The 14157-nt window shown below is 49.5% G+C and overlaps 1 pseudogene; it reads right to left on the bottom strand.

The window, feature by feature from the left end:
• Positions 1-3214: 3214 nt before the first annotated feature.
• The window catches only part of LOC147974819 (aspartic proteinase nepenthesin-2-like), a 54587-nt pseudogene continuing 43644 nt past the window's right edge, over positions 3215-14157 (bottom strand).

Here is a 14157-nt window from a genome sequence, read left to right on the forward strand (position 1 = left end):
CTACATCTCCTTGGCGTCGCGGCGGTGGACCGATCTCTTCTTCGGTGGAAGCAGCGCCGGCACGTCAAGGGGAACCACCCCCCTTTCCTCAGCTGAAAACCTGCGGATCGACGCCATTGAAGTGGCTGCTAGCAGAGGAGCAGAGGAGGAAGAAGTAGGGAGAATGGAAGAGAAGGACGATGGGGGCTCTACCCCCCTCCCCATTTATAGCAGAGGAAGGCCAACCAACACCCCCACGATCACAGGTAATGATGGTTTTCCTTGCATGTCGCAGGGACTTGTCAAGTCGGGAAGTTGCCAAGGCAGCGTGGGGAAGCGGAGATGCCCACGTCCAATCAACCGCCACACGGCAACCGAGGACGTAGGCTTTTGGGGCCGCGGCACTACGATCTTGACCCTTTGGCTTCACCTTGAAGCCAAGCCTGAGCGCGCCTTGGGCCTGGGGGATACTGTCGGCGTTCTAGGAATGGGGGTCCCTAGACTTGCCTGCCTGCGGCCCACGACGTGGCTGGGCTGGCAGGTTCGTACGACCCATCTTCATCGACAAGACATTCAAGACCCTCGCGAGGGGCCAAGCCTCGCGGGGCGGATGATGCAAGACCTCCTCAAGAGCGGCCTCGCCAGGCAGGCTCACGAGGGGCGGAGAGATCAAGGCAAGGCAAACCTCATGAGGCTCCTCGTGACATGAGCCATGACGATCGAGACCAGGCAGGCGCCAGGTGGGCGCCAGCGCGTGCATCGTCCTTGTTTCCTCTTTGGTGCTAAGGGGGCAAGCACAGGCGCAGAGTACCGAGGCATCAAGCAAAGGTTTCCTTATTGGTGCAACGAGACCAGGACCAGAAGGACGGCAAGATGGAGGTCACCATGGAGCCCAAGACGGCGTCATCACCAGAGCCTTTGTAGGCGAAGACCACCTTTTGTCAGGATAGCTTGTACTAGTTGTCCCCTTTCGAATTGGCCGTTGTTGGCTCCCTTCCCGCTCAATATTTGGGGAGAGGACCAGGGCCTATATAAGTAGAACTAGCCACCACCATGAGGGGCATCAGATCGACACCATCACAAGTCGGCAGCTGATTCCGATCCTCACACACACAAGCTCACCAAACGCAAGAACACCTCGACCTCAAGAGGCTATTCTTCCTCTTGTACTGTTCATCATTAGCCTAAGAGGCAATCCACCACCACCACACTGGAGTAGGGTATTACACCACAACGGTGGCCCGAACCAGTATAAATCTTGTGTCTTTCTGTGTTGAGAGTTCGTCGTGCTCGTCTGCGAGATCTTAGAGAGCTAGGGCGTGGATCGATAGGGAGAAAACCTTCGCGTGCACCCCAGTGTTCGAACCTCAAGGGTCTGCCGGAACCCCAGCTCCGACAAATGTCCAACCACAAGCCGCCCTCTCCCTTAGCGATCCGCCACAACCAATGGGATAGGGGGCAATGTTCATGCGCTTGGAGGACATAATCCCCAGTCTGCCCTAATCCCGCGGCTTGCAGATTTCCGGCCATCGTACCATATGGTACTCCTGCTTGTATCCCTCGCGTACCCATAACAAACGTACCTGGATCTTGGCGATCGCATGATGCAATGTCTCCAGCAGGTTGTAGAAGCTCATGATGAACAGGAGCAGGATAGATAGTGATGAATTTATGAGGATTGTCCGAGCTGCTTTGGACAGCCACCTACCCCGCCAAGGCTCAATGCGGTGTTGGAGCTTATTCACCGTGGTCTTAGCTCGGCCACGGTCAGCCTAGTGTTGCTAATGGGTGTCCCCAGGTAAGACATGGGGAAGGAGCCCAGCTGGCAGTTAAGGTGGTCCGGAATACTCTAGCGTTCCGTGGCGAAGTAGCCAAGCACCATCACCTCGCTCTTGTTGAAGTTAATTTTGAGGCCCGACATTTGCTGGAAATAGAGCAGAAGGAATTTCAAGTTCGTGATGTCTGTCACAGAGCCTTCCACCATGATGATAGTGTCGTCGGCATATTGCAGGAGGGAAACCCCCTTGCCGCCCACCAGGTGGGGAACTAGGCCATGGATATGTCTAGCAGCTTTGGCCTGATCTAGTATGGATGCGAGGGCATCCACCACCATGTTGAACAAAAAAGGGAGAATGGGTCGCCCGACCTAACCACACAGGAAGTGGGGAAGTAGGGATCGATTTCCCCGTTAATGTTCATAGCAGTCCATCTGGAGGTAACCATTTGCATCACCCTAGTAACCCACCGGTCGTCGAATCCCTTCCGGAGCAATACTTCCCTACGGAAGGGCCAGCCGACCATGTCATAGGCCTTGTGGAAGTCGATCTTGAGGAAAACCTCCTTGAGGTTTTTGTTGTGAACCTCACGCAGGACCTCGTTAAGGACAATGATGCCATCTAGGATATATCGGCCACAAATGAACGCCGCTTGGTCTGGGTGGGTGATCCGGTCGGCAAGCGGGGACACCCTATTGGCGTACCCCTTAGCCAGGATATGGAAGATCACATTGATAACCATGATAGGGCGGAACTGATGAATGTCCGAAGCTCCAGGAACTTTCGGTATCAACGTGGTGATTCCATAGTTCAGGCGGGTGAGGTCGATGGCGCCCACAAAGAACTCCTCGAAGAGTGCCATCACCTCCTGCTTAATAACATTCTAGAAAGTCTGGAAGAACTTCACCGGGAGGCCATCCGGGCCCGGGGTGGAAGCCGAGTTCATACCCTTAATGGCTAACCAGACCTCCTCCTCCAAAAAAGGGGCCGTAAGAGCCTCGTTCTCAGCCGGCAAGATGCGCTGGTGAACGGGCCAAAAGTCCGGAGCAAGAGCAAATCGCCTTCTTGGGGTGGCCGAGAAGAGAGATCTATAGAAGCCATCCACATGGGAGCGGATGTCAGCTGGTTACTGTAGAAGCGCCTCGCCATCCCAAAGCAGCGGGATGGTGTTCCGGCACCGCTGGCCGTTGGAAATGGCACCATGACTCAATTACGAGGAGCATCACCATTTCTTAGGGAGGAACGGGAAAATCGTTCATTCGGACGAGGAAGAGAGACAAGGAAGAAGGCGAGAGGACACATGAAGCCTGCCGCATGCACGAGGCCGAAGACGCGGGAGAGTAATGGTGGATTCTGAATTCTGAGCGTTTCCCTTTTATTGAATGGAGTTTACAAGCAACAATTGGCTACCCATGTTGAACGTCCATGGGAAGCACTGCTGCCGGTTCATTCACTTCAGTTTAATGCACACCGGCGGTGTCCTGAGAGCACGACTCTGACACAAAGGACAGTTTGGCATCCTTGAGGTCGTAGACGAACCTTGTGTCCTCCTGCTGTAGCACGCCGATGACCGTCCACTCACTTGGGCTCATGGCAAGGCACATGGTGGCCCCGTGGAGCATGCCCTCCACCATTGTGAACAGCTGCTCCGGCATGACGACCAGCCTCTCCTTCTCCTCTGCGAAATGGAAGGACAAATACCAGAGGTGCCACTTGATCTTCGTGGTCTTGCGGACGCACACCCGTAGCCCTGCCGCTGTACGCGCTCCGTCTTATTCCGCTGGAGGTCACCCCACATGGTCTCTTCCACGACGTGGTTGATACGTCTCCAACGTATCTATAATTTTTGATTGCTCCATGCTATTATATTATCTATTTTGGATGTTAATGTGCTTTATTTTACACTTTTATATCATTTTCGGGACTAACCTACTAACCAGAGGCCCAACCCAAATTGTTGTTTTTTTTGCCTATTTTAGGGTTTCGAAGAAAAGGAATATCGAACAGAGTCCAAACGGAATGAAACCTTCAGGAACGTGATTTTCTTAACAAACGTGATCCAGGAGACTTGGAGTGGCCGTCAAGAAACAAGGGAAGAAGGCACGAGGCAGGGGCGTGCCTACCCCCTGGGCGCACCCTCCACTCTCGTGGGCCCTTCATTGCTCCACCGACGTACTTCTTCCTCCTATATATATCCACGTACCCCCCAAACATCCAGGAGCACCACGAAAACCTAATTCCACCGCCGCAACCTTCTGTACTCGAGAGATCCCATCTTGGGGCCTTTTCCGGAGCTCCACCGGAAGGGGCATTGATCACGGAGGGCCTCTACATCAACTCCATGGCCTCTCCGGTGATGTGTGAGTAGTTTACTTTAGACCTTCGGGTCCATAGTTATTAGCTAGATGGCTTCTTCTCTCTCTTTGGATCTCAATACAAAGTTCTCCTCGATTTTCCTAGAGATCTATTCGATATAATCTTATTTTGCGGTGTGTTTGGCGAGATCTGATGAATTGTGGGTTTACGATCCAGATTATCTATGAACAATATTTGATTTTCCTCTAAATTATTTTATATATGATTGGTTTATCTTTGCAAGTCTCTTCGAATTATCAGTTTGGTTTGGCCTACTAGTTTGATCTTTCTTGCAATGGGAGAAGTGCTTAGCTTTGGGTTCAATCTTGCGGTGTTCGATCCCAGTGACAGAAAGGGAACCGATACGTATTGTATTGTTGCCATCGAGGATAAAAAGATGGGGTTTATATCATATTGCATGAGTTTATCCCTCTACATCATGTCATCTTCCTTAAAGCATTACTCTGCTCTCTTGAACTTAATACTCTAGATGCATGCTGGATAGCGGTCGACATGTGGAGTAATAGTAGTAGATGCAGAATGGTTTCGGTCTACTTGTCTCAGACGTGATGCCTATGTACATGATCATACCTAGATATTCTCATAACTAGGCTCAATTCTATCAATTGCTCGACGGTAATTCGTTTACCCACCGTAATACTTATGCTCTCGAGAGAAGCCACTAGTGAAACCTATGGCCCCCGGGTCTATTTTCCATCATATTAATCTTCCAATACTTAGTTATTTCCTTTGCCATTTATTTTACTTGCATCTTTATTTCTCTTTATCATAAAAATACCAAAAATATTATCTTATCATATCTATCAGATCTCTCTCTCGTAAGTGACCGTGAAGGGATTGACAACCCCTTTATCGCGTTGGTTGCGAGGAGTTTATTTGTTTGTGTAGGTGGGAGGGACTCATGTGTGGCCTCCTACTGGATTGATACCTTGGTTCTCAAAAACTGAGGGAAATACTTATGCTACTTTACTGCATCACCTTTTCCTCTTCAAGGGAAAACCAACGCAGTGCTCAAGAGGTAGCAAGAAGGATTTCTGGCGCCGTTGCCGGGGAGATTCGCGCCAAGTCAAGTCAAGTCAAGACATACCAAGTACCCATCACAAACTCTTATCCCTCGCATTACATTATTTTCCATTTGCCTCTCGTTTTCCTCTGCCCCACTTCACCCTTGCCGTTTTATTCGCCCTCTTCTCCTCTCTCCCTCTCTTTCCGTTCGCCTCTTGTTTCTCCCTGCCTTCTGGGTGCTCGTTCTTTTTGCAATTTGTTGCCATCATGTCTGAAACTGGGGAGGTTATCGTTGATAAGGATAATAATATGGAAAATTTTGATGCTATTGATGACCCTCTTGAAAATCCTACTATTTTACACACTAAAAAGTTTCGGATTGGTAGCAGTAATATTACCGGGAAGGGAGTTATCCAAGATTTCTTTACTTGTGCCGGTGCTTTGCCTTCTATGGGCAGTTCTATTCTTCATAGAACTAGTAGTCTTGCGGACGCTATCGCCATGCTTGTAGTTGAACTTGAAAGGCAATTTATGCACATGCATCCTTGCATACAAAGAATTTTCCTAGAATTTTCTAATATTGAGCATTCTTCTGTTAAGCGTGCCGCTACTATCTTTTTGGCTCATGAATTCAGATTTATATTAAGAGAGGCCAAAGAAATCTTTGCGCACTATAGGGTGGATGTTGGCCGTCCTCCCATAGAGGCAATCCTCTTTGATCAAGAGGAAATAATGCGTTTTCAATCTCTAGACTATGTTGCTTTTAATGAGAACCTTAGGAAAAAGGTTCCTCCCCATGTTCTAGTTGATAGAATTTCCGAACTTAATAATGATTTTGCTATCCGAAATAATGAGCTAGGATATTCTCCCGAGTACAGGCTCACGAAGTTTTGTCAAAAGAACGCTTATAATGATTAATTGGTTGTGCAATATGAAGGGCCAAAGGAGGAACCTATACCTCCCAAAATTGATCTTGGGGACTTCTGTCCCATTAAATTTAGCCCTTTTGATTACTTTTGCTTGCCTCAAAGAAAACTTGCTGCTGAACGTAGAGAATATGCAGTGAGTTTTCGTGATCTATCCTATTATTATGGCAATACCTAGATCTATCTTCACTTTTATGCCTAGCTAGGGGCGTTAAACGATAGCGCTTGTTGGGAGGCAACCCAATTTTATTTTTATTCCTTTCTTTTTTCTCCTGTTTAGTAATAAATAATTTATCTAGCCTCTGTTTTGGTTGTGTTTTTTGTGTTTAATTACTGTTTTTGCCAAGTAGAACCGTTGGGAAGACTTGGGGAAAGTCCTCTTGATCTTGCTGTAAAAAACAGAAACTTTAGCGCTCACGAGAATTGCTGCCATTTTTATTTTAAAGGTTCTATTTAGTTAATTATTTTTGCAGATGATTAATACTCCCTCCGTTCCTAAATATAGGGTGTATAGTTTTTGGCACAAAAATTGAAGAACACATGTGGAGGGAAAATTTCACAAGTTTTGGGCAAGATTACACCTGACTAATTGGCATGAGAAAATAAAGAAGCTTGCCTAATATAAGGAAATGTAATCGAATCCCCAAAAAAATTATCCATACGAGTGGTGCAACTCAATACACCTTATATTTTGGGTTTTTCCTCAAAAATCTATACACCTTATATCAAAGAACGGAGGGAGTAGATAAATTCCTCATGTCCGGCAATTTATTTTAGAATTTTTGGGGTTCCAGAACTTGCGTTAGCTACAGATTACTACAGACTGTTTTGTTTTTGACAGATTCTATTTTTCTTGTGTTGACTGCTTATTTTGATGAATCTATGGCTAGTAAAAGAGTTTATAAACCATACTCCCTCCGTTCCGAATTACTTGTCTTGGATTTGTCTAGATACGGATGATTCTAGACTCATTTTAGTGCTAGATACCTCTGTATCTAGACAAATCTAAGACAAGTAATTTGGAACGGAGGGAGTAGATAAGTTGGAATACAGCAGGTTTAATGGGCCACCTCAAATGGCGTGAGCCGCATGCGGGGAGACCCGGACGTACGGTTTTCAGGGGGATCCGGCCGGCCGGCGCCCACCCGACTAGAGGGACTGAGAAATTAATCTAACCAATATAAATAAAGAATGAGTTCATTACAGTACCTTGAAGTGGTGTTTTGTTTTCTTTCGCTAACGGGGCTCACGAGATTTTCTATTTTGAGTTTTGTGTTGTGAAGTTTTCAAGTTTTGGCTGAAGATTTGATGGATTATGGTGAAGGAAATATGCCCTAGAGGCAATAATAAAGTTATTATTTATTTCCTTATTTCATGATAAATGTTTATTATTCATGCTAGAATTGTATTAACTGGAAACATAATACATGTGTGAATACATAGACAAACATAGTGTCACTAGTACGCCTCTACTTGACTAGCTCATTGATCAAAGACGGTTAAGTTTCCTAACCATAGACATGAGTTGTTATTTGATCAATGAGATCACATCATTAGGAGAATGATGTGACTGACTTGACCCATTCCGTTAGCTTAGCACTTGATCGTTTGTTTACTGCTATTGCTTTCTTCATGACTGATACATGTTCTTATGACTATGAGATTATGCAACTCCCGAATACCGGAGGAACACTTTGTGTGCTACCAAACGTCACAACGTAACTGGGTGATTATAAAGGTGCTCTACAAGTGTCTCCGATGGTACTTGTTGAGTTGGCATAGATCAAGATTAGGATTTGTCACTCTGATTGTCAGGGAGGTATCTCTGGGCCCTCTCGGTAATACACATCACTATAAGCCTTGCAAGCATGATAACTAATGAGTTAGTTATGGGGTGATGTATTATGGAACGAGTAAAGAGACTTGTCGGTAACGAGATTGAACTAGGTATTGGATATAGACGATCGAATCTCGGGCAAGTAACATACCGATGACAAAGAGAACAACGTATAGTGTTGTGCGGTTTGACCGATAAAGATCTTCATAGAATATGTAGGAACCAATATGAGCGTCCAGGTTCCGCTATTGGTTATTGACCGGAGACATGTCTTGGTCATGTCTACATAGTTCTCGAACCCGTAGGGTCTGCACACTTAAAGTTCGATGACGATTATATTATGAGTTTATGTGTTTTGATGTACCGAAGGAAGTTCGGAGTCTCGGATGTGATCATGGACATGACGAGGAGTCTCGAAATGGTAGATACATAAAGATTGATATATTGGAAGCCTATATTTGGATACCGGAAGTGTTCCGGGTGAAATCGGGATTTTACCGGAGTACCGGGGGTTACCAAACCCCCCGCCCCCGGGGGTTTAATGGGCCAAGATGGGCCTTGGTGGAGAAGAGGAGGGGCAGCCAGGGCAGGCCGCGCGCCCCTATCCCTCTAGTCCAAATTGGACAAGGAGGGGGGGCGCCCCTGAGGGAGTCCTGGATTAGGGGGTCTCCGGACAGCCGGACTATCTCCATTGGCCGGACTGTTAGACTGTGAAGATACAAGATTGAAGACTTCGTCTCGTGTCCGGATGGGACTCTACTTGGCGTGGAAGGCAAGCTAGGCAATACGTATATGGATATCTCCTCCTTTGTAACCGACCTTGTGTAACCCTAACCCTCTCCGGTGTGTATATAAACCGAAGGGTTTTAGTCCGTAGGACAACAACCATAACATACAATCATACCATAGGCTAGCTTCTAGGGTTTAGCCTCTCTGATCTCGTGGTAGATCTACTCTTGTAACACCCATATCATCAATATTAATCAAGCGGGACGTAGGGTTTTACCTCCATCAAGAGGGCCCGAACCTGGGTAAAACATCGTGTCCCTTGCCTCCTGTTACCATCCGGCCTAGACGCACAGTTCAGGACCCCCTACCCGAGATCCGCCGGTTTTGACACCGACATTGGTGCTTTCATTGAGAGTTCATTTGTGTTGTCGCCGTTAGGCTTGATGGCTCCTATTATCATCGATAGCGATGCGGTCTAGGGTGAGACTTTTCCCCCGGACAGATCTTCGTATTCGGCGGCTTTGCACTGCGGGCTAATTCGCTTGGCCATTTGGAGCAGATTGAAAGCTACGCCCCTGGCCATCAGGTCAGATTTGGAAGTTTGAACTACACGGCCGACATCCGCGGAGACTTGATCTTCGACGGATTCGAGCCACAGCCGGGCGCGCCCCCGTGTCGCGATGGGTATGACCTAGCTCTGCCTCCGAACAGTACTCGAGAGGCCGCGCCCACATCTGCTCCGACCCTTAGCTCAGAGCAAACTGCGCCAATCGAGGATGGGTGGCTAGACACCACCTCAGGGGCTGCAGTCTCGACGGTGATCGAGCCAAACACCAGCATAAACCTCTGCGCAGCCCGTGACTCCAAGGTGCCGGACTTTATCCCGGACTCCGAACCGTCCGCGCCCCTGCCAATCGAATCCGATTGGGCGCCGATCATGCAATTCACCACCGCGAATATCTTTCGGCACTCGCCCCTCAGCGACATTCTGAATTCACTAAGGACTCTCTCTTTGTCAGGAGAGCCCTGGCCGGATTATGGCCAACAGGATTGGGATGCCGAAGATGAAGAAATTTGACACCCACCCACCACCCACTTCGTAGCCACTGTCGATGATTTAACCGACATGCTCGACTTCGACTCCGAAGACATCGACGGTATGGACGATGATGTAGGAGACGAACACGAACCCACATCCCCAAGAGGGAGCGGAAGCATGTGCTCAGGGACGTATATACGTTGGAGCCAGTCGCCCCAAAGTTCAACCCTTGGTCCTCCTGTCCGATCACCTTCGATCGCAGGGACCACCCCACTAGTATCCGTCATGGCAGATTCGCCGCACTGGTCCTAGACCCAATCATCGACGGATTTCACCTCACTCGAGTCCTTATGGACGGCGGCAGCAGCCTGAACCTGCTTTATCAGGACACAGTGCGCAAAATGGGTATAGACCCCTCAAGGATCAAACCCACAAAAACGACCTTTACGGGCGTCATTCCAGGCGTAGAGGCCCATTGCACAGGCTCAATTACACTAGAAGTGGTCTTCGGATCCCCGGATAACTTCCGTAGCGAAGAATTAATCTTCGATATAGTCCCGTTCCGCAGTGGTTATCACGCGCTGCTCGGACGAACCGCATTTGCTAGATTCAATGTGGTACCGCATTATGCATACCTCAAGCTCAAGATGCCAGGACCTCAAGGAGTTATTACAGTCAATGGAAACACAGAGCGCTCTCTCTGAACATAGGAGCACACCGCGACCCTTGCAGCAGAAGCACAAAGCAGCCTCTCAAGGCAATCTACCAGTTCGGCGTTTCAAAGCTCGGACACCTTCAAGCACGCCCAGGGCAATTGGCAAATAGACCGCCTGGCGCGATCTGAGCTCTCGTAGCAATACGGCGGCCACCCCAATCCCAGCCCAACGGCGATATTCGTGCCGCGCGTACATAATTACGCATTAAAAATACCATGGGCACAGGTGGGGAGGGGGGGCACAACTGCGGCACGCCCCAAAACGCGGCCTAAACCGCACTAGGGGCTTCCCATTTGGTTATTTTTCTTTTTTCTTTCAGGACTTTCATCTCTGGAAACACGGTCTGGCAGCTCTATTGCCGAACACATGATACATCAACCAAGGAGGCAGACATCTATGTTATACAACGGAATTCCCAGTTTGATTAAAGATTTTAGATCATTCCTCAGCTCGCCCTTGGAAGGGACATAGTCCTACTCTTTTGCTTATCACACTATCTGTATTACTCTGCTTTAACGCAATTTTCAATAAACAATGCATGACATTACAGCTATTATTGCATTCTTGTTTTATATATATATATATATATGTGTGTGTGTGTGTTCATTAATGACGCCTTGCAACCGTACACTCTGGTACGGCCAACACACCAGGGGCTCACATACCCCACAATGCGGTGTGAAAAGTCCGAACACTTTCACAAGTGCGGCACCCCGAACTTATAGCATTATATGCATCAGCTCCGAATCATGTCTTTGGTCAAATGTTGGGTTTACCCGGCTCCTATGTTTTGGTACCTTACGTTCCGCTCTATCGGCTAAGGTAGCACTAGGAGAACTACTGTGATTGTGCCCCGGTTCTGCCGGGCTAAGCACCTTAGTAGAGAAAGCTAAAACTGACTGTCATGATAAGGCGAGAGACTGGTCGCTGTTCGGCGAGGTTTTTCGAGTCCCTAAAGACTTATGCCGCTTAGGGCGAGGGGCTGGCTCTGTCCGGCTTACAGGCATGTATCGCGCCCCAAATTCGGCCTTCCGAATACCAGGGGCTTCGCCGAAATTTAAAATTATAGAATTCTATGGCTAAGTGAGAGTGATAAAGCATTATTAGTCCGGTTGCCTTGTTCGTTGTGCTGAGCACCTCCCTCGAAGGACCCAAACATGGGAACAAGAGTGCTCAGGTTTATCCCGAACACCCCAGCACTCGTGGCATGGGGGCAGAAGCCGAGGACTAGCCATCTCTCAGATTGGATAAACAACCAAATAGAAGGTAATATTTTAAATTCTAACAAGCGTTGCATAGCGAGTACGATACAAGTTTTCATACATACAGGACAAAACGAGCAAGTCTCATTCAAATATTACATTTTGTGAACACTCATCCGCGATAAGACGGGCACCCGGCAGAACACGCTCGTAGTACATCTCGGAGTGGCGGTGCTCCTTGCCCTCCGGCGGCCCCTCCTTGATCAGCTTCACGGCGCCTAGCTTGACCCACTGCATTTTTACACGGGCGAAAGCCCGACGTGCACCTTCAATGCAGACGGATCGCTTGACGACCTCAGCCATGGGCAGGCATCCACAAGCCGCTTCACCAGGCCAAAGAAGCTGTTCGGAAGGGCGTCGCCAGGCCACAACCGGACTATGAAGCCCTTCATGGCATGATCGACCGCCTTATGTAGCTCGACCATCTGCTTCACCTGGTCGCTCATTGGCACCAGATGTTCGGCCTCAGCATACTGAGACCAGAACAACTTCTCCATCGAGCTTCCGTCCTCGGCCTGGTAAAATTGTGCGGCATCAGACACACTGCGGGGCAAATCTACGAATGCTCCTGAAGAGCTTCGGATTCGGGTAAGTAATCGACAATTCACTTTTACATGCTTGATTTGCATATAGAAAGCCTTACCCGCCACTATCTTCTTCATCGCGTCGATCTCCTGAAGGGCCTTCTGGGCCTCGGCCTTGGCACTCTTCGCGCTCTCATGGGCCGCGGCAAGCTCAGACTCTTGCGTCTTCAAGTCAAGCTCCAACGCCTCGTGCTTCGTCATGAGAGCCTGGAGCTCTTGCTGCACCTTGCCCACCTGAGCCTCGTGCCTCTCTCGCTCGGTGCGCTCCTTGGCCGCTGTATCTTCGGCCTTGGTCAGCGCTTGCTTCAAGGTCGCCACCTCGGTCGTGGCCCCTGGCAAAACATACAATGATCCTGTCATTTTGCAATCGCGTCCTTATATATATATATACATATCTATAGATGGGGTATTACTCACCCTCGTTCTCCTCGAGCTGCCTCTTGGCAAGGCCGAGCTCTTTCTTGGACCCATCAAGGTCCTGCTTCAGTACGGCGACCTCCGCAGTTAGTGCGGCGGATGCCAGCAGAGAAGCCTGCATATGCATATTGACACACTTATATTAGACTCCTGCGATATTATTTGATCCTCTGTTTGGCTTTTCTTTGTGAACACCGAACAAAGTATCAGGGGCTACTGTCTATGCGGTAATACTTCTACTACATTTTAACACACTTACCTCGAAGCCTGTTAGAAGGCTGGCACAAGCTTCAGTCAATCCGCTCTTGGCGGACTGAACCTTCTGGATCAGCGCACTCATGATGGTGCGGTGCTCCTCGTTGATGGAAGCGCTGCGAAGCGCTTCCAGCAGGCTGTCCGATGCCTCCGGATGGGCGGAGGTCACTGGCACTGGCGTTTTGCCCCTCTTAGAAGGGGACCGCCTGCCCGAGTCCGGAACCGTTGGAGGATCCGGCGCGGTGTTCGGCTGAGGGCTGAACTCGAAGCTCTCGGGGACCCCGTCCCCTCGGCTCCCGGAGTCCGGAAGGTCGCCTTGAGGCGCCTCCGGGACTGTCCCCCCTCGATCCGGTGCCTCTTGAGACAACACCTCGGTGTCGTCGGCTGGATGAGGGGAGGTGGCGGTCGGGACTGGATCACTATCCATGTCCGACGAGCCCAGGGAGCCGTCCGATGATACCTCGATATTGGCTCGGGGCGGCCTGCACAATTGTGTTCGACGTTAGGAAAAGTAAGTGCGACAAAGGAATCCTATGGGTAACTTTGGTATCCGAATACTTACGACCTCCCTGGGGGCTTGGCCCTGGGCAACCACTCGTCTTCGCTTTCGTCGGCGGCGGTGGAGCTGTCCGGAAGGAGAGTCCTTCCCTTCTTGGACCCCCCGGCCTCCCCAGTTGGGGCGGCCTTCCTTTTCTTGTCTCCCCCAGTCGGTGGGGGAGCTTCTTCTTCCTCTTCCTCGTCTTCAGGGGAAGAGAGCGCCGCAGAGTCATCGGACGGTGAGTCTGATGACGCCTGGCATCGGGAACTCTTTTGAGCTCCCTTGGCCTTCTTGGTCTTCTCCGGCACCTTATAAGGGGCCGGAGTCAACATCTTCGCAAGAAGGGCGTCTGCGGGGCCTTCGGGCAAAGGAGCTGGATAGTCGATCTGTCCGGCCATCTTCTGCCAGTCCTGTCAAAGGCATGGGAGTTTAGATCCCGCATAGAGTCAATCTATATAGAAAACAAGTATCCTGTGAAAGGTAAAACAGCTTACCGCACTGGCTTGGCGCTTCGCGCTGAATCCGCGATCCTCAGTAATGGGGGGAGGGACCACGGCGCCCTTGAACATCACCCTCCAGGCATCTTCATGAGTCGTGTCGAAGAGCCTGTTCAGAGTTCGGTGCTGCGCCGGGTTGAGCTCCCACAAGGTGAACTCCCGTTGTTGGCATGGGAGTATCCGGCGGATGAGCATAACCTGGACTATGTTGACGAGCTTGAG

This window comes from Triticum urartu, chromosome 4A (assembly GCF_056163025.1).
Source record: "Triticum urartu cultivar PI428250 chromosome 4A, HENAU_Tu73, whole genome shotgun sequence".
Classification (NCBI taxonomy): Eukaryota; Viridiplantae; Streptophyta; class Magnoliopsida; order Poales; family Poaceae; genus Triticum; species Triticum urartu.